Raw genomic sequence first — 19874 nt, forward strand, 5'->3', positions numbered from 1 at the left:
GGCCACAACAGTGAGAGGGCCGCGTACCACACACACAAAAAAAATTTCTTAAGATGAAGAATTAAATTATTGATCTGAGTCATTTCTTCTTTCCTAATATAAGTATTCAATACTATAAATGACCCTGAAAGCACTGCTTTAACTGTATCCCTCATATTTTGATGTGTTGTATTTTTATCTGTATTTCATACAGACTATTTTTTCATTGGTTTTAGACTTCCCCTTTAACCCTGGGTTATTTAGAAAGGGAATGTTTAATATCTAAAGATTTGAGAATTTTTTAGATTTATTCCTGTTTGACTTATAGCTAAATTCTATTATGCTATTAAAATGTAGCTATGATTTCTACTCTTTTAAATTGTTTGAGATATTTTTATTGGCTTATTATATGGTCTATCTTGTTGAATATTCATATGTCTTTGAAAATAATGTGTATTCTACTGTTGGGTGAATTGTTCTATAAATATCAGTTAGGACTATTTGGTTGATAGTGTTCAAATCTTCTATACTCTTACTGTCTTTCTGCCTATTTGTTCTATCAATTACTGGGAAAGGATTTTTGATGTCTCAATTATAATTTTAGAACTGCCAACTTGTTTTACTAACTTCCATTTTTGTCTCATTTATTTTGATGCTCTGTTATCAGTAATATATATATATATTTGTATTTATGGTCATCATGTCTTATTGGAGAATTGACCCTTAATGATGATATACTGTCCCATTTTATTCTGGATAGTATTCCTTGTTCCAAAGCTGGCTTTTTCTGATATTAACATAGCTATTCAAGGTTTTGGGGGATATTTTCATGGCATATCTTTCTCCATCTTTTTACTTTTAACTTATCTTTATCAGTATATATTAACTGCATTTCTAATAGACACAGTAGAATTGGATCTTGCTGTCTGATCCAATCTGACAATTGCATTCTTAAGAAAGTTATATTTAAGCCATTCATAAGTAACGTGATTATGGATGTCATTGGATAAAAACTTTACTAAATTGCTAGCTGTTTTGTATTTATTTAATTTATTATATACTCTTGCTCTGCCTTCTTTTGCATTAAATAAACATTATATAGTATATCATTTTACCTCCACTATTGACTTATTACTTATACATCTCTTATAAAGTTTATAGTAATTTTCTGCTAATTTAAAATATACATTGTTATATTTTAATGAATATACCTTTAATTAATCAGGTTCTACCCTCAAATGATTGTTTCACCTATCATATAAGCTTGTTAAAATTGGCCTTAATATACCCTAAGGCCAGTAGTGTCACTGTTTTTTCTGATTAAAGCTTTTGTCTTGTGGTGGAAATAAAGAGGAAGCATCAGGATGCATATACTTGTCCCACCCACATGACTGTGTTCCCCTCTCCAGTCTGTATCACCATAGGCACTTCTTAGTTGATTTTTCAGACCCTTTGCTGTGAGAGGCCAATGGGGTTCATGAAGAAAGAGTCCTTCAGGGCATGCAGACTCCTCCAGTTTCTTCAGTGCAGTGTTGTTTCACATGGCATTGCCAGCCTGCAATCATCCTTCTTCAAGTATCTGCTCTTCTAGCATCCTACCAATTTTGTTTTGTTGTGTGTTGTTTTAAGAACATGTTTTTTTCTGTATATAACAGTACTATTGTATTATTTGGAACATTAGTCTTCTCTTAGATGTCACTTTCTAAGAAAGACAACTTCACATCTGACTCTGACAAACTGTAAATTCTTAAGTATGTATTACCTGCTTGAATTGTCACATAATAGTAAATGTTACACTGAAAATATTTTATGATGAAAGACCTTTGGAATAAAATACCCTTGGAATATTGTAAACAAAGTTTTAACATATTAAACAGGGAACTTTTTAAACAGAAGTACTTAGTAAGTTTCTCACAACTTGACATAACCTTAAATACATACCTTACTTAGAATGATTGCTTCTATCATAGAAGAGTCCTATGCTGAGATCTATACCATTATTGAAATAGCTGAAAATCAATGTGTTATTGGGAGATATATAGCCAGGTGTATATTCACATTGTCAATATGCTTTATAATAAATGCTCAAGGACTTAAAATTATTAGAGCTAAGTGATTTGTCCTTGAAATTCAGGGATTACTGTTATGTATTTTGATTCTTGCATTTTATATAATACTAAGTTCATTTGGTTCAGAGCCCTAAATGTTTCCAAATGACTACAATTTTTTCAATGCCAGCAGTTTGGAAAATAATTGCTTTGAATCTCATTTTTTTTTTTTACCCATCATCTACACTATGCCACCCAGACAAGAGAACAGTGAAGTAAAAAAACATTGTTGATTTTTTTGTTACATTACAAAGTCTTCCCATTAACGTATATTGATATGGAGTTTTTTTAAGTGCAAGGACTAAGATCACTGAAAGTACAAAGTAACATGCCTTAACTTTTGTTGTTTCTGGTAGATAGGCTCTGCTATAGAAATACTGATTTGAAGGATAGTCACAAAAAGTCACAAAACCAGATATGTAAATTTTACATGGATTAGAATATATTAGCTCAAATTTAACTTAATCCTAATTTTAGAAAAGCTACAGAACTTAACAGATAGTCAAGTTAAAAGCTTATTTATTATAATTTGTGATAAGACAAAAGATCATATATTCATACCATTCCACACTTCACAATATATAAGGCATGGAATTTCTAACACTCTTGATATCTTTGGCTTAATCCCATAAAGTTAACATTAAAAACTTCAATATTTTTTGAGAAAGATTAACAATTTAAACAAATATTACATATGGTTTAGGATTTACTAAATGAAAATTGAAATTCCATTCTGAAATTTAGTGATTATTGATTTCTTCAATCCACATAAAATTAATTTCAGGACACCAAGGCACAGTTCAGTCAAATGAGCACAAAATTCCTTATTTTCTCTGTTCAATGTTAGACAAGAAATATTCAAATATAAACCATGCTATCTTCTGTCTGATGATAGTGTGTCAGATACAATGGTGTTCATCAACCCAATCTATTCAGCCCCACTGTTTTCCTAGTCTTCTTTCATCTAAGGAAAGCAATGTAGCATGGTTCCAACAATTAGATGGAAACAAGTCACTGAGTTGAGCTTTTGGGAATGTTTTGAAGAATGGTGAGGCTCCATAGGCAGGCAGTTATGCTTTTGCCCTTAGGCACTTTATGTTTTTTACACCCTTTCTTCTTATTTATGCCTGGAATAATGGCAGGTTGTTAGAAGGTTATCAACCATACTATGAATGGGAGAATGGAATCCACATGCTAAAAATGGCGAAGCAGGAAGATAGAATGTATCTGGGCCTTCAATGGCATTGGTCAGAAGCTGCATGTTTAAGAAAAACTTATAACAGCAACAAAACAACTAAGAGAGAAGAGGAGGTTGAGAGAGAATGAGAGAGACAGAGAGACTTAGAATGAAGAATGTTCTTTTATGTTTTTCTCCCTTGTTTGTACTCTTTCTTTGAAAAAGAAAACCATCATAGGATAAAGTGCTAAAAAAATGCTCAATATTTACTTAGTTAACTTATTCAATATGCTTTCCAGAAGAAAAAAAAATCATTACATGAAGTGGTTGACAGAATTGTAAAAATATCTCCCCAAGATTTTTTGTTTCCTAGCTGTTCAGTAAAGCACTGATACGGGTACTGCTGAGAAGAGTCTTTCACATGGAATTAAGGTTACTAATCAATTGCTTTATATTAGGAAGTTTATCCTGGATTACCTGAGTGGACCTAATATAATCACATGAGCCCTTAAAAGCTAAAGAGGAAGACAGAATCATCAGTCCAAGAGATGAAGCTTAAGGGACTTGACCCACTCTTGTTGGTTTGAAGATGGAGGAATGGGGCCAGGAGCCAAGGAAGGCTAGTAGCCTCTAGAAGCTGAGAAAGATCCCTGATGTCTAGCCAACTGGTAATACCAGCAAGAAAAGAGGGACCTTAGCCCTACAACCACAAGGAAGTGAATCCTACCAATCACTCACAGAAGCCAGGATGTGGATTCTGCCTTAAAGCATCAAGAAAGGAACACAGCCATGTAGACACGTTGATTTTAGCCTTCTGAGACCCAAGGAAGCTAGACTTCAGACTGTGAAGGCACTGTGAGATAATGCCTGTGTTAAGTCTCTGAATTTGTGGCAATTTGTTATGGCAACATTATGAAACTAATAATCATAGTAATACAAGAGAACCTGTTTAGGACATTTGCAAAAAATGTCCTGACATATTAACCTTTCAAAAATTACTTTCATCAAATTATAAGGCACAGATCAGAGATCAAAACCCTGAAAAATTACTACTAAGAACTCAGTGTTTGAGTGGAGGCAGGGAAGTAAGGATCATGAGATGCAATCAGGGTAGATAATGTGTGGCTCTGTGGATGGGCCTTTGTGATTGAGTTTCCAATTGGAAGTTTGAAAAATAAATGCCAAAAAACTACACTACTTCAGAGTTTTCACTAGTGTCAGTTTCTAAAAAATCTTACATGAATTACTATAATTTCAACAAAACATTGATTTTACTAACATTTTATATTGTTGTAACTCTAAGGTTTGAACAATAATGTTTACTGTGAAATATAGGAAATTTAAAATTATGTGTTTTTAAATTTTTTGCATGTAAAAAGTAGGTTGATTGAGACTATGCAATCCCATCTATTCACTCTTTGTGATTATACTGAAGTGCCATTCTCTTCAAAAGAGAAGAAAATATAGAGAGCTCAACTGAAATGAAAGGATTATAGTAGTATGAATTACTCATTCATATTAGTGATATATTCAATCAATCCAAAATATTAATTGAATAACCATTATATCCAATGATTTTTATACATAAATTTACCTATATTGCCACAACACAATGCATATTTTGAATGCATTTAAATTATTTTACACACATATACAAAATAAGACTGCTGATGATTAAATTTCACCTCGAAGTATCTTATTAGGTGATTAAATAGTAGGTGGCACAGAGTACAGTGAATAGTACCAACTATTATTTCATCACTCACTTATAATAAGAAAACATTGAATAAAGAGTCAGTGTTGTATTTATCTGAGTTTCCCAAGCAAACAACAAAATACCTAATACGTAGGAACATAAAAATGCTGTTGGAGTGAACTGTATGTTAATAGTTACACGATTTAAGCAAGAACATGACCAAGGATAAATGTATAACTGAATAGTTATGTTCTGTCATTTTGATAAAAAATTTCAAAATAACACTGAAAAGTCAAGTTTTGTTCTCAATTATTTGCTATCTTTCATTCTCTAAACAAATATTACATGAGTACTTGCCATGTAGCAAGTATCCAAGACATTTAGGGAATGGAAACGAACAAAGAGAGTCTCTGGCTTTAAGAATTTCCTGGACGTGTTAGAATGTTTGCCACATGCAATACCTGAAGATGTTTATTAGAGCTTTATTCGGCATGCAGCAAAGGGCAGAGGAGGAAGTGTTTAACTCAAGGTAAGTTGTTTATCTGCTGGGGGAAAATCAGTGAAATCAGCTGAGAAAAACTGTCATGTGATATTATGGTTTAGTTATTCTGAAATGGGAAATAAAAGAATATTTTATACAGAAATATTAAATTATTTTATGGTGTGCAAATTAAATTTTTTGCATTGAGGTTTTTTAAAATGGCAATGTTAATCATGAACTTAAGAAAAAATATAGGTGAAAAAAGAGAAATGAGTTATATTTTTCAGGATTGGGCTGAGGGGAATATACTCCAGGCAGTGGCAACGGAAGATGCAACTTGCAGGGCTGTGAAAACTCATGGAACTTTTGAATGATGACAGGGAGTTCAGAGCCAGAGCAGAGAGGTTTTGTAGGCAGACAGGGATGAGTCTGAGAAGCAAGCAGGAGTAAGATCAAAAAAGTTCTCAAATATATTGCCAACAAGTATTTGACTTCAAGCTAGGCTCTGGGAACTCAATGACAGATGTGAATTGCAGAGGAATGACCATATTTCCATTTCAGAACAATCACACTGGCAACAATGTGGAGAGTCAGAAGGGAGGCCAGAATGTGAGCACTCAAATGAAGAAAAAATGAGCATGAGCCCAATGCCAGCAGAAACAGGGTGGAGGAGAGGGCTTCAAGAAAGGTTTAGGACATAGAGTCTGTAAGACTTTCTGATTGATTTGAAATGAAGGGGAGGAACTGCCAAAGGAAGATTCAAGGACCACCCCAATTTACTGGTTAGCAAAACTTAACTTATCACACATACTTGTGATAACTATAAACGAGATTTAAAAAAATCTTATTTATACTTGAATTTCAGAGTTAACCTAAACATTTCCTAATAAAACTTGCCTATAATTATGATTCCTTCTATTTTTTTCCTAATACTCAAAAGCAGTGATTTTACATTTCACGTAATCATGGTATAAGTGGCATGAGAAATACTAATTGCAGAATATTTACTTCAATAAGCCTTTTTCTCATGTGTTTGAATATTTCAAAACATAGTTCGTGACATTAAAGAAAAAATAAAAAAGATATAGTTAATTCTAAAAGGCACCATGAAATGCAAAAGTGCAACCTATACTTAAAAAAACATTAAAACATTGAGTATTTGTCCACATACATTGCCCACTGATTTGCAGCAGCAGTAATTCATGTAAAAGCTATCATGTAATATACATGAGATTGCTTTTCTACAATCTTGCAGAAAGGATACTTGGAAGTATCCTTTTGTACCAAAACTGGAATCATTTTTCTGATGATAGGGTAAAGTAAGGTGAAGCTTTGCGTTTCATGAGTAGTCAGTAAATGTAGGTGGGTGAAATCATTTATTCCTTTCAAAGAGATCACAAAATGTGTTATTCTTGATGATTTCCAACAATATTATAAGTCCTTGAAGTAGCACATGTATTTGCAGAAAAAAAAATATACACATAAGCAAAGCAGGGTGAAAGAAACAAATATTTACCCATGATCCCAATAGCGATTATATATATATTTGAAAGAGAGAGAGAGGATGCTAGCTAACTGACTAGGTAATCAGACTCCCTAAGCAAAGTCTACCATTACAGGGATTCTAGGAATCTAGGGGTGGGCAGGAATATAGTGATTCTAGTACGTCATAGTGCTTAGTCACTGGGGAAGCAGTCTGGCAAGAACACATTGGCCAATCTTGGGGCAGCTGGAGGCTGTCAACCAGCTATCCTTCCTGCAGAAGTCTTCCTTGAATAGAGATGTAAGCAAGACACCTCCCATCCATCCCTTGCTTCATACAGATTCTCTTCTCTGTGCATGAGGTTTGGAAAACAGCTCCTTCATCATTTTTATTTTTAAGCTTTGTTTATGCATTTTTCTTTTGAACCAGAATCATTTTTTTATTTAATTTTTTAAAAAATTTTTGGCCGTGTCCAGTCTTTGTTGCTGTGTGCAGGCTTTCTCTAGATGCGGCGAGTGGGGGCTGCTCTTCATTGTGATGAGCGGGCTTCTCATTGCAGTGGCTTCTCTTGTTGTGGAGCACAGATTCTAGGCACGCGGGCCTCAGTGGTTGAGGCATGAGGGCTCAGTAGCTGTCGCTCACGGGCTCTAGAGTGCAGGCTCAGTAGTTGTGGCACACGGGCTTAGTTGCTCCGCGGCATGTGGGATCTTTCCGGACCAGGGCTCAAACCCGTGTACCCTGCATTGGCTGGCGGATTCTTAACCACTGTGCCACCAGGGAAGTCCCTCCTCCGTAGTTCTTGTCCGTGTTTCTGAGGAGAAACTTATGAGAGGTTAGTGGGAAGAGGTACAGACACCATTGCTGCAGGTAGGTTCAGGGTACCATTAATACTCATCCTCTCCCTCCTCAAACACCTATACTAATTTCCTCCTACCCTTAATTATTACCACAGGATTTGGTAGCTTACCTGGCTTTATGACCCAGGATTAGCTATATAATTTTCTGTGTTCAGTGCAAAATGAAATGTAGGACTCCTTGTTCAAAAATTACTAAGAATTTCAAAACAGTGACAGCAGAGCAATAGACCAAGCATGAGGTTCTTTTAAGTATGGGGCTCTTCATTTGACCTGTGGGACTGCCCAGGTCAAATGCCCATGAATCTGGCCCTGTTGTGGCCCAAACTTAAATTTCTAAAGGGACTGAGACCGTGGTAATCACCCCTCTGTCTGGCTGGGGTTGCTGCATCCATCCACTCACAGGTACAACTGGGTAAGTTCCAAATTTCATAATGAGAATGCATAATCATTACTGAACTGAGCATGAGGAATTGGATTAATATCATGATTTTAGGTGTGGAAATGGTAAATAGGAGCTTAGAATTCACTAAATTATAAAACTGAAGAATGTTTCAATGTTTATGCCAGTTGAATGGTATTCTTTTAACAGTGTTACTTTATTTTCATATGTGATGGGAACCTCCTAATTCCCGAAAAGACCTGTGACTTCTGAAAAAATAAACAATATCTTGAAGTTTTGTGACTTCACACCTACTTTATAAACTAATTGAGCTGAAGATTGGTGTTTAAAATTCTTGTGTTCTCGAGTGGACAGCTTGTGAAAAAAATTGAGGAAAAAATAATACTTACTGGAAAATAAGAAATTTATTTGGTAAAGTATAAAAATATTCTATTGGAGAAGTGAATATGGCCTGTGCATTGCTTATTAATAATAATAAATATTTACAAAGCACCTTCTAGGCACTAGGAAAAGTTCTAATTGCTTTACATTTTTTTATTATATGATAAATGCCCCCATTTTATGGATAAGGAAAGAGAATAAGTAAATATAGGTAAAAATTTAAGAGTTACAGTCTTAATCAGTTTTTAAAATTAATTACAAATTAATAAAATTCATGTTCTGGTATAAATTAAATTGTGTTTTGAATCATTTACTTTTAAAAATTTTGTTTTAATTTTACTCAAAGAGAAAAAATATACTCCTGAGTTTGATTAGAGAGAAAAGTGGTCACATTTCAGGAACTAGGTAATATATGATCTTTATATACAATGCCAGCACCCAGGAAGAGACTACCTATCATAAGCTGTTTTTTCTCAAAATAACAGCTTTAAGGAAATATAGTTTACTTACCATACATTTTACCACTTTAAAGTGTGTAATGTTTAGCATTAGTGGTTAAGTGTTCATTGTTTGGTGTATTCACAGAGTTCTGCAAGCATCACCACTATCTCATTTTGGAATATTTGCATCATCCCAGGAAGAAATCCTTTAGCAATCTCTCCCCTGTCCTTCCTCTTCTTAACTCCTATTAAACTCATAAGTTTTTCAAAATTGAAAAAAGTCACATTGAACCCTAACCTGAGGCCCCATTTTTTGTTTGTTTGTTTTTAAGCTGTGAGAGACTTGTTTGAAGTTTATGATAATTTTGTGTTTAAGAGATTTACAATGCCAAATTACTGAGTGTTTGATAGTAATGTTAATTTAAATGTGTTACACTACATATAACAAAATTCAGATTTTTCCTTATGTAGTATGTTTAAGATGGGTTGCTTGTATATTTTAACCCCTTAACATGACTCTGCATTGAATTTCTATGGTAACAGCATTTCTGCAAAAACATAAAAACATTCAGAGGCTGTGCCCTGTCTCTCCTTTTCCTGTTGCCTTTCAAATCAGGAGAACATGTCTCTCCAGAAGTCACTGGAATGCCCTACATACATTTATTATTATTGCTATTTCCATCTCCCAAATTAATATCAAAACTACCATGATAGATTTGTAAAGAAACCATTTAGGACTACTCATGAGAAAGAAAATTATCTTGGATAATGACAGAAAAGAAAAAAAAATACAGTTAGAAGATAGGAAGTCAAATTCAAATTGTTTGGCCTAATCCTGAATGTATCATTTTCATTATATAGTCAACTTCTGCTGTGCCCACTTGACTTTATGGCTTAATGATATGATTATGCCCAGTTGATGATAAGTAGCTCTGGTCATAGGATCACCCGAAATCCTAGTCATGTTTAAATAGAACATAGTGGTATGTGAGAAGCTCTTACTCAAACTAAGAGTAATTTACTGTCACAGCAACCAAGACTTTGTCCCCCAACTTCAATTAGGCTATGATGTTTTATCATAATATTTCATTCCTCTCAGATTTCCTATCTTTGGTTATAGGACCAGATGGTTTCACTGGTGAATTCTACCAAATATTATAAGAAGTCATACCATTCCCTCTCAAACTTCTCCAAATCATAGATGAGGAAAGAACACTTTGAAATTCATCTTACAAGGCCATCATTACCTGATACAAAAGCCAGACAAGGATATACAAAAAAATTAAATTACAGGTCAATATATGTGATGAACATAAATTCAAAATTACCCAATAAAATATTAGTAAATCAAATTCAACAGTACATTAAAAGGATCATACACCATGATCAAGTGGGCTTTGCTTCTGGGATGCAAGGATGGGTCAACACTTGCAAATTAATCAATGTGATTCACCACATTACCAAATAAAGGATAAAATCCTGTGATTATCTTAATAGAATCAGAAGAAGCATTTGACAAATTCAACATCTTTTCCTAATAAAAAACTCTTAACAAAGTGGATATAGGAGAAATTTATCTCAACATAATAAAGGCCCTATATAACAAGCCCACAGCTAACATCATAATCAGTGATAAAAAGCTGAAAGCTATTGCTCTAAGATCAGGAACATGACAAGAATGCCTGTTCTCACTATTATTTAACACAGTACTGGCAGTCCTAGTCAGAGCAATTAGTCAAGAAAAAGAAATAAAAAGCATTCAAATCAGAAAATAATAATTTAAATTGTCTCTGCTTGCAGATGATATGATATAATATTTATAATAGACTTCACCAAAAGACTGTTATAACTAATAAACAGTTTCAGTAAAGTTGCAAGATACAAAATCAATATACAAAGGTCAGTTGTGTTTCTATACACTAATAATACCTATCAGAAAGAGAAATTAAGAAAATGATCTCATTTACAATTGCATTAAAAAGAATAAAATACTTGGTAATAAGTTTGATCAAGGAGGTGAAGGATTTGTACACTCAAGAATTGTTCCAGATTGAATGTTGAGCATCTTTTCATGTACCTGTTGGCCACTTGAGTGTCTTCTTAGGAAAATGTCTACTTAGTTCTTCTACCCATTTTTTAGTTGGATTATTTTGTATTGAGTTGTATGAGTTCCTTATATATTTTGGACATTAACCCTTTACCCTGTATATGGTTTGCAAAATTTTTCTCCCATTCTGTAGGTAGCCTTTTCATTTTGTTGATTGTTTCTTTAGCTGTGAAGAAACTTTTTAGTTTGATATAGTCCCACTTGTTGATTTCTGCTTTTGTTGCTTGTGTTTTTGGTGTCAAATCCAAAAAATCATTGCCAAGATCAATGTTAAGGAGCTTTCCCTACATGTTTTCTTCCAGACGTTTTATAGTATCAGGTCATATGTTGAAGTGTTTAATCCATTTTGAGTTAATTTTTATGAGGAGTAAAGATAGAGGTACAATTTCATTTTTCTCCATGTGGTTATCCAGTTTTCCAGACACCATTTGTCGAAGAGAGTATTCTTTTCCCAGCAAAATAAGGTATCAAAGAGGTATAAGCACTTCTGTCATTATTGCAACTTTACTCAGAATAATCAAGATATGAAATAACTGAAGTGTCCATCAATGGATGAATAAATAAGATGTAAAATATATATGTATGTATATATATATATTTATATTATAATTAATATTATAATATATAATATAATATATAATATAATATAATTATATATTATAATATATATAATATTATATATATAATATAATATAATATTATAATATATAATATATATATAATATATATATATAATATATATATAATTCAGCCATGAAAAAAAATGAAATTCTGCCATTTACAACAACATGGATGGACCCTGATTTATTACGTTAAATGAGCTAAGTCAGACAGAGGAAGATTAAATGCTGTATGATATTACTTATTTGTGGATTCTAACAAAGATAAACTTGTAAAAACAGAGAGTAAAATAGTGATTACCAGGGGCTGAAGGTTGGGGGATTGGGGAGATGTTATTTAAGGATACAAACTTAAAACTAGTAGATAAATAAATCCTGAAGTTCTAATGTAGAGCATAGTAATTATAGTCACCAATACTGTATTATGAACTTCAAATTTACCAAGAGACTAGATCTTCATTGTTCTCATCACAAAGAAAGAAGTGATAATTATATGACACGTTAAAGGTATTAGGTAACACTATGGTGGTAATCATATTGCAATATATAAATGCATCAAATCAACACATTGTACACCTTAAAATTACACAGTGTTATATGTCAATAGTATCTCAATTTAAAAAAGAAAAAAAAGTAATTGGTTGAATAATTTAGTTATCAGAATTGATGTATGTGTAACTTTACCACCTCAACGTGAAGCCCTGATTTCTGTCTAGTCTAAGCTTCAGAATTCAGTTGTAAATTAGAAATGAGGATTTTGAAAAGTCCTACACATAAATCCATGTAGATACATATAGCACGTGCACACACACACACACACATCATACTTTGTATATTTATTTTGAATAGAAAATGGAATAAGCAGGTGAGTAGTTTCAAAGTTGAAGATTTATTCATTTTTGGAAATTTTTAGGTAATTTTAGTCAGTTTGATATAAATATCAATATACCATATGTTGGCTGCCATTGGTCTAAAAATCTACCAGATCTTCCAGCTCCATGCTACTAATAATATCTACTACTGTTGTGAGCTGAATTGTGTCCCCCCAAAAGATATATTGAAGTCCTGAACCCAGGCACCTGTGAATGTGACCTTATTTGGAAATGGGGTCTCTGTGATTTAACCAACTTAAGGTAAGGTCATATTGGATTGAGGTGGGCCCTAAGTCCAATGACTAGTGTCCTTATAAGGAGAAAGAGACACAGAGAGGTAGACATGCAGGGTAAAGGGCCATATGATGGTGAAGACAGAGGTTGGAGGGATGAAACTTCGAGTCAAGGCACGCCAAGTATCTGCCAATGATCATCAGAAGTTAGGGAGAGCCAATGAAGGATTCTTCCCGAGAGTCTCCAGAGGGAGCCTGGCACTGCTGACACATCAATTCCAGACTTCTAGCCACCAGAACTGTGAGAAAATAAATTTCTGTTGCTTTAAGTCATATACTTGTAGTATTTTGCTATAGCAGCACTAGGATATTAATACACATACTATATGCAATAGTAGATTGGCCAGTGATATTCCAACTGGGTAAACATTTCTTTGACATGTTCTTACACAGATGGGCATTCACCATACCTTAATGACTTGCAATTTATAATTTTGCTTCTGTGACAGACCCATGATATGAACTTTGGAACAACAACAACAAACAAAAAGTACTGGGTGAAAGAACAGTATTGTTTCTCCTGAGAGACAATTAGAAACTGGTTTCAGACAGGCTGGAAGTAGAGAATGCAAATTTTCTGTTAAAAATCAGTGGAATAAAAGCATTTATTTCAATCTCATCTTTTCGACCCCTGGCAAATGCCTAAAAGAACAAAAGAATAGTAGAGCTTTTCTGCCTCCGCTGCGGCGATGGCGCCAGTGAAAAAGCTTGTGGTGAAGGGGGGCAAAAAAAAAGAAGCAGGTCCTGAAGTTTACTCTTGACTGTACCCATCCTGTAGAAGATGGAATCATGGATGCGGCCAATTTTGGGAAGTTTCTTCAGGAAAGAATCAAAGTGAATGGAAAAGCTGGGAATCTCGGAGGAGGTGTTGTAACAATCGAAAGAAGCAAAAGCAAGATCACTGTAACTTCCGAGGTGCCTTTTTCCAAAAGGTAGTTGAAATATCTCACCAAAAAATATTTGAAGAAGAATAATCTCCGTGATTGGTTACGCGTAGTTGCTAACAGCAAAGACAGTTACGAATTACGTTACTTCCAGATTAATCAAGATGAAGAAGAGGAGGAAGATGAGGATTGAAACTCAGTTATCTGGAGTATTTTGTATGAATTCTTAAATAAAATTTAGGAAACAAAATGGTGGCTTTCCTTGTATCTCTGCAGTGTGGATTGAACAGAAAATTGGAAATCATAGTAAAAGGGCTTCACTTGGGCTGCCACTCACTTACTTGTAATTAAACTTTTTTTCTGCTTGAAAATTTCAATTTTTTTGGTAGAAATACCAAAATGTGTAAGTCTCCTTCAAGGGAACTGACTACTGTTTGTCATTGAACCGGTGGATGAGGGCGTGGAGATGTGAGTTCAGTTAGTTACTATTTTACACAAAAAGGGGTGGGTCAGTTTCATCTGGTACTTTTCTCAAAGATTGAGGAATACAAATGTGGGAACTCCTGATTCACTGAAAGCAGATCCAGTGACTTGTTTCTGAGGTTCTTTTTTTGGGAAAGTGGCAGTGTTGATAAAATGCAGGCTTCTGGGGCATTTGTCTTCATTTTCTGATTACAAATTACTCTTGATGGACACAGTTATTACTATGTATGTTAATCCTTTTTCTTCCTGTAGAAATAAAATGTCCTTTTGCTTCGCATATTCTACTACACCTCTGGAAAGGGTCTGGAGAGCGACTGTAAAAGTCACAGGTGTTCAATTAAGGAAAGGTCTACAAAATACGAATTTGTAAATAAGCATTGTTTCTACAAGTCCTTTCACCAAACTGTCACTATGAACCCCACCAGGGGAAGCTGGAGATGAGGAATAGTGGAGCTTCCAAAGGTGGGTGTCGGTGAGGTTGCCTGGGGTCAGGCTCAGAATCCCAGAGTTCTGGAGTCTTACCCTAGGGGCAGGTGTGGAAGAGAGGGTCCTGGGAGACAGCTCAGGCTGAAGAGAAGTCTTGAGATGCCCAGGGAGTAGTCCCTTTCACACCATTTAGGCCACGGCTGGGCTTAAAAGTCATTCTACAAACACGTTAAGCAGGGCCAAACTGAAAGGGCTTCCCACAATATTGGGGGTTCTGCTGTACGTGTACAGGCTAGAGATCTGTGAAAGGTCATTAATGAGATCATAAAGATGTATTTGTTGCTGACAATATCAAGAGTGACTTTGAGAAGAGATCCTGATGCCTTATGGTGTCCTCTAAAATTTAAATTTTACAGGAATGTCTGCATTGATTTAAGGTTACATTGTATCAAATTCATGTCTTTCAAGAGCTTGCCTAGGGTGCCTTTCCACACCTGAAATTCTTGTGATCTTGCTAGTTGCATAGCTGGAAATTAAATGTTTTGAGTCATACCTTGGCTCCAATTTAACATTTGGTGCTCCTTGGGTTGAATTTAACATGTTGAGGCTTTGTAATTTCATTTGTGGTAAAGGCTCTAGCATTTTCTATTTCTATGCAAATTTCTTGAAGCAGAATTGTTTGCATGTTTCTCTGCCCTAGAGAAGGCATTGTTTCTTTCAAATTTAACTGAGGCATCAGTTGCTCTTTGGTGCTGTCCATTACCATGATTATTAACTTTGTTAGCAAGTTTGTGACTTGGGTTTGCAAATTTTACTTGTTTGTTGCATTGATGTTCCCTTGTAGTAATTCTTAGTTTGGTTGTAAAAAAATTAGCCCTGGGCTGAAATTAGCATATAAGTTTTTTTTTAAAAAAACTATTTCCAGAATCTAAAACTTGTAATAAAATTGAAACTTTTTGGTTTTTCTATGCCTTTTGAACTCTTATATTTTGACTTTTGATCACATTTTATATTAAAGTGGCTAACGCATGGCTACTATTATTGTACAAGGCTTTTTTTTTAAAGGATTGGCATGTTAATCTGTTTAGCAACAATAAATTGGTTGTTTGTCCTCACTGATGAATTGCTGTACCAACAATGAGCTTGGACTTCATTAAAAAAAAAAAAAGAATAGTAGAAAATTCAAGATTTAATATAATAGAAAAAAAACTTTCAATATACAAATAGAATTATACTAGCCAAAAAATGTGAAATATTAACCTAAACAAGAGTGCGTGATATTTATTTTCACAAACTTCCTCAGTCTCCAAGATATTTGTACATTTCCAAAAAAATATTAAGTATCTTATTCTGCACAACCTCTACAAAATGACAATTAAGACATCAAGAGTTATAGGAAGGCTCCGGGTACTGTGGAATATATCCTGTTGGGACCCGGATATTTGCGACAGAAAAGCAGATACCTGGCAAATAACAAACAAATAAATAATAAAAATAAATAAAACCATCTGTACACTTTCTTTCCTAGCCTGAAAGTTACTTCACTGAGAGCTGAATAGAGGAGACAAGGAAAAGCATTGCCATAGACTAAATGTTAGTGCCCCCATTCATATGTTAAAACTTAATTTACAGTGGGATGTCATTTGGAGGTGGGACCTTTGGTTGGTGATCAGGTCATAAGGGCAGATCCCTCATGAATGAATGACACCAAACCTGCTGGCACCTGATCTTGAATTTCCCAGCCTCCAGAAGGGTGAGAAATAAGTTTCTGTTGTTTATAAGTCACCCAGTCTACGGTAATTTGTTATAGCTGCCTGAATGGGCTAAGACAGGAATAAAGGAGGCAATCCATGATTTTATAAGTTGAGGGGTGCTCTGGATACTCTAGCTTTCAATATGATGGGCTCTCAATATTACACTTTCCTTTCTGCACTTTCTTCTGTACTTTTGAGGGATAAACATGCAAGCCACATATTTCAGACAACCTAGCTTTCTGAATTTCTCTTGGTTTCTGCCAATTGGAGGCACTAGATGGAATTTAGAAGGAAGAAAGAAGAAACAGAATATTACTTTGCTATTTCAGTTTCTTTCAGCACCTAGGGGCTGTGACAGTAGCAGGACCATAACGACAAAAGAAGGCACCTTGCTCATGGTCTTCTTGGCATGGAACCTCCATTCTAGGAGAAGAGCATGCAGGGGTGGAGGCAAAGAAAGGCAGACCAGCTCTACAATATACAAAAATTTATTGAATTAAATGCTCGTGAAATGGGTGAATTTTATAATATTTAACCTATATTTTATAAAGCCATTTTTTTAAAGGTGATTTTAGGCAGCAGTGAATGTCAGCAACTTTGAGAGTAATTTAACAGCAATGGTAGAGTGGGCTCCTGGTTTTTGCTTAATAGCAAAATACATTTCTTACAGTAGCAGACACAGACAGAGAGCTTACCCCTCATACTGTCAGCAGCTCTGGGGCGAAAATGGTCACATGAGCTGTAGTCTAAGGCAGTGACAGTTTCTTGATCTAAGAAGAACAACCCTCCTCTTCCCTTAACGCCTTTAGCCATTCCATCACTCTAGTCACCCGTGATCAGCTATAAATTTCCCCATCCTTAAATACTGAATGGTTTTCACATCTGCCAAATGTATGCTGAATACCAAAGAAGATTTTTCTGTCACCCAAGCAATTTGTTGAGGAAGAGTTTGGAGTCAACACCTCTGAATCCACGCCCCAGATAGTCCCAGTTACCATAGTTGTCAACATCTCTGGCAAGCAGCAAAAATAATTCAAAGATGGATCATACTTAGAAAGGAAATGATATGTGCTCTATGCGCAAAACATTTTTCTTCAAATCAGTAAACGGTCATTTCTGATAAAAAGATGGTTACAGTAAAACAAAGGAATGAAAGAAATGCTTCTCATTATTCTCACAGAATTTATAGATAATATCATCTTTATAAGTAATAAGTGACATTTGAACAATGAGAAAAAAGTATTCCAAAGAGACTTTATAGGATGTCCAAAGAATATAGAATTGAGTTGCAAAATGTCACAATATGACAAAAAATGAAAAGCCAGTGTAGAGAATAATGCCCGTTATAGGTGGAAAAAGTTAGATGTTTATAAGTAGTTATGAGGGTGACTCAGAGAGAAAGAAAGAGAGGGAGGGAGGGAGGTGGAGCAGGGAGAGAGAAAGGGGAATGTAAACATGATCACAGAAGGAACGCTAGACTTTAAAAAGGTATATCTAACATGCATTATTGATATTTTTAAGAAGAACTAAGCAAATGAAAATATAGGAAGAGTCTAAAGTATAATTTTTTCAACATTTTTTCTGAAATAAAAACAAGTTGAATGTGTAGACTGAAGGGGCTCATAGATTTCCAAGAAATAATGAAACCTAACATTCATACCTACCATTCCAAATCAAAGCATATACTGGTAAGGATGTTAAAATTCAGGTACAAAGAAAGAATCCTAGGAGTAGGAGGGGAAAAAATCATGCCCCCTACTAGTGTGAAATATCAAGATGGATTCGACATCTTCACAGTAATATTCATGCAAGGAGACAGTTTGATCAGTATCTAAAATATACTGAGAGGAAGCATATGTGGTGCAAGAATTTTATAATCAGCCAAGTAATCCTTTGATTTTAGAGAAAACTTTTGAGTAAAAAGGAAAAGGGTGCACGAAGTTATGCCATTTATGAATAACAAGGTCTGAAACTCCTAGGGGACAAGGTTAGGCAGTGATAAAGAAAGAAAAGGGAGAAAATGGAGCTGAAATCAACTGATTAGGTGATGAGAACTAAAGGATATTTTTTATCCTTGACAGAGTAGACACCCATGCCAACCCACCCCCACTCCTGCCCAAATATGTTAAGATTAATTTTTATTTAATGAAAGTGACAGAAGCGTGAGATGGTCACATGATCAGAGCAAAGGTAGCGGGAATATTCAGCCAGCCTCCTTTGGGTTGCAGAGTCTGTTAATTTTGACTCTGTTCCCATGTGAGGACTCTTGTCAATACGCAAAGCTCATTTTTTCTAAGCTCAAAGCTTTTTCAGAATCAAGTCACCTAACACCATTCAGAAAGAACTTTAAGCAGCATCTATGTCCTTCCTGTGAAATATTTATGAGCAACTTGGATTCTGACTTTCCTGTCAAACCCACCAAAGCCTAGTCTACATTCTCTTTTAAGGACATGATGGATGTTGGAAGTGGAAATCCTGTTTATCCCCAGCCCACATCTATCTTTCTATTTTTTTCTATTTCTATAGATGATAGATAGAGAACAGAGATACAGTTAATTTCTCACCGAGCTTATTAAAAAATCTATGTTCTTACAAGCTGTTACTTATATTATTTCATTTGATTTCCCCAATACTGTTAATAGTTGGCATCATAATTCCCATTTTACAGCATAGAAATTTTAATTCCATTAGGTTAAATCAATTTGTTCTAAATTACACAGAAATTCAGTTTTGTGTCTGGTATTAGAAGAATCTCTTTGTACTTCCCCACCACCCCTTACTGTAGTTGTAAAATTCACCTATTGGCAATCACATATGATAAATGATCATATGATTCCAGAGTATAAATTACAAGTGTTAAACTTAAAAATAATGGCTTGTTAGTTCCCTATCCCCACATCTTTAATGACAGAAATCACAGATCTTGTTCATGAGGATCACAGTTTTTGAAGTAAAATACTGGATTTTTATTTCTATTGCTATAACGGTATTATTATAGTAATACCAAGACAAGAAAAAGACAATACACAAAAAGAAAACTACACACCAATTTCCATCATAAAATAAATGTAGAAATCCTTAGCAAAATATTAATAAATAGAATTAGCAATATATAAAAATAATTATACATTACCAATTGATATTCATTCTCAGCATGTAAAGCCAGTTCAATATTCAAGAATTATCAATGTAATTGACCCAATCCTAAAGAAAAAAAAATTGCATGGTCATATAATTCAATGCAGAAAAAGGGTTTGACAAATTTCACAACCATTCATGTTGTAAAAACAACAAACGAACAAAATGCTCTCAGAAAAATAGGAATAGAGAATAACTTCTTCCACTTGATAAACAGCATCTATGGAAATCAAAAATAAAAAGAAAACCAAAACCAAAAATCCCAAAGTTAACATTATACTTAATGATGAAAGAC

The 19874-nt window shown here is 34.5% G+C and overlaps 1 pseudogene across 1 annotated transcript; it reads left to right on the top strand.

Annotated features, from left to right (window-relative positions):
* The first annotated feature begins 13583 nt into the window (after nt 1-13583).
* LOC309969392 (large ribosomal subunit protein eL22-like) lies at nt 13584-14028 on the top strand (annotated as a pseudogene). Its single transcript has one exon. The product of its transcript is annotated as a large ribosomal subunit protein eL22-like (transcript).
* Nucleotides 14029-19874: the final 5846 nt, after the last annotated feature.

The sequence above is a fragment of the Leucopleurus acutus genome (genome assembly GCF_964270905.1).
Source record: "Leucopleurus acutus genome assembly, chromosome: 11".
Taxonomy (NCBI): Eukaryota; Metazoa; Chordata; class Mammalia; order Artiodactyla; family Delphinidae; genus Leucopleurus; species Leucopleurus acutus.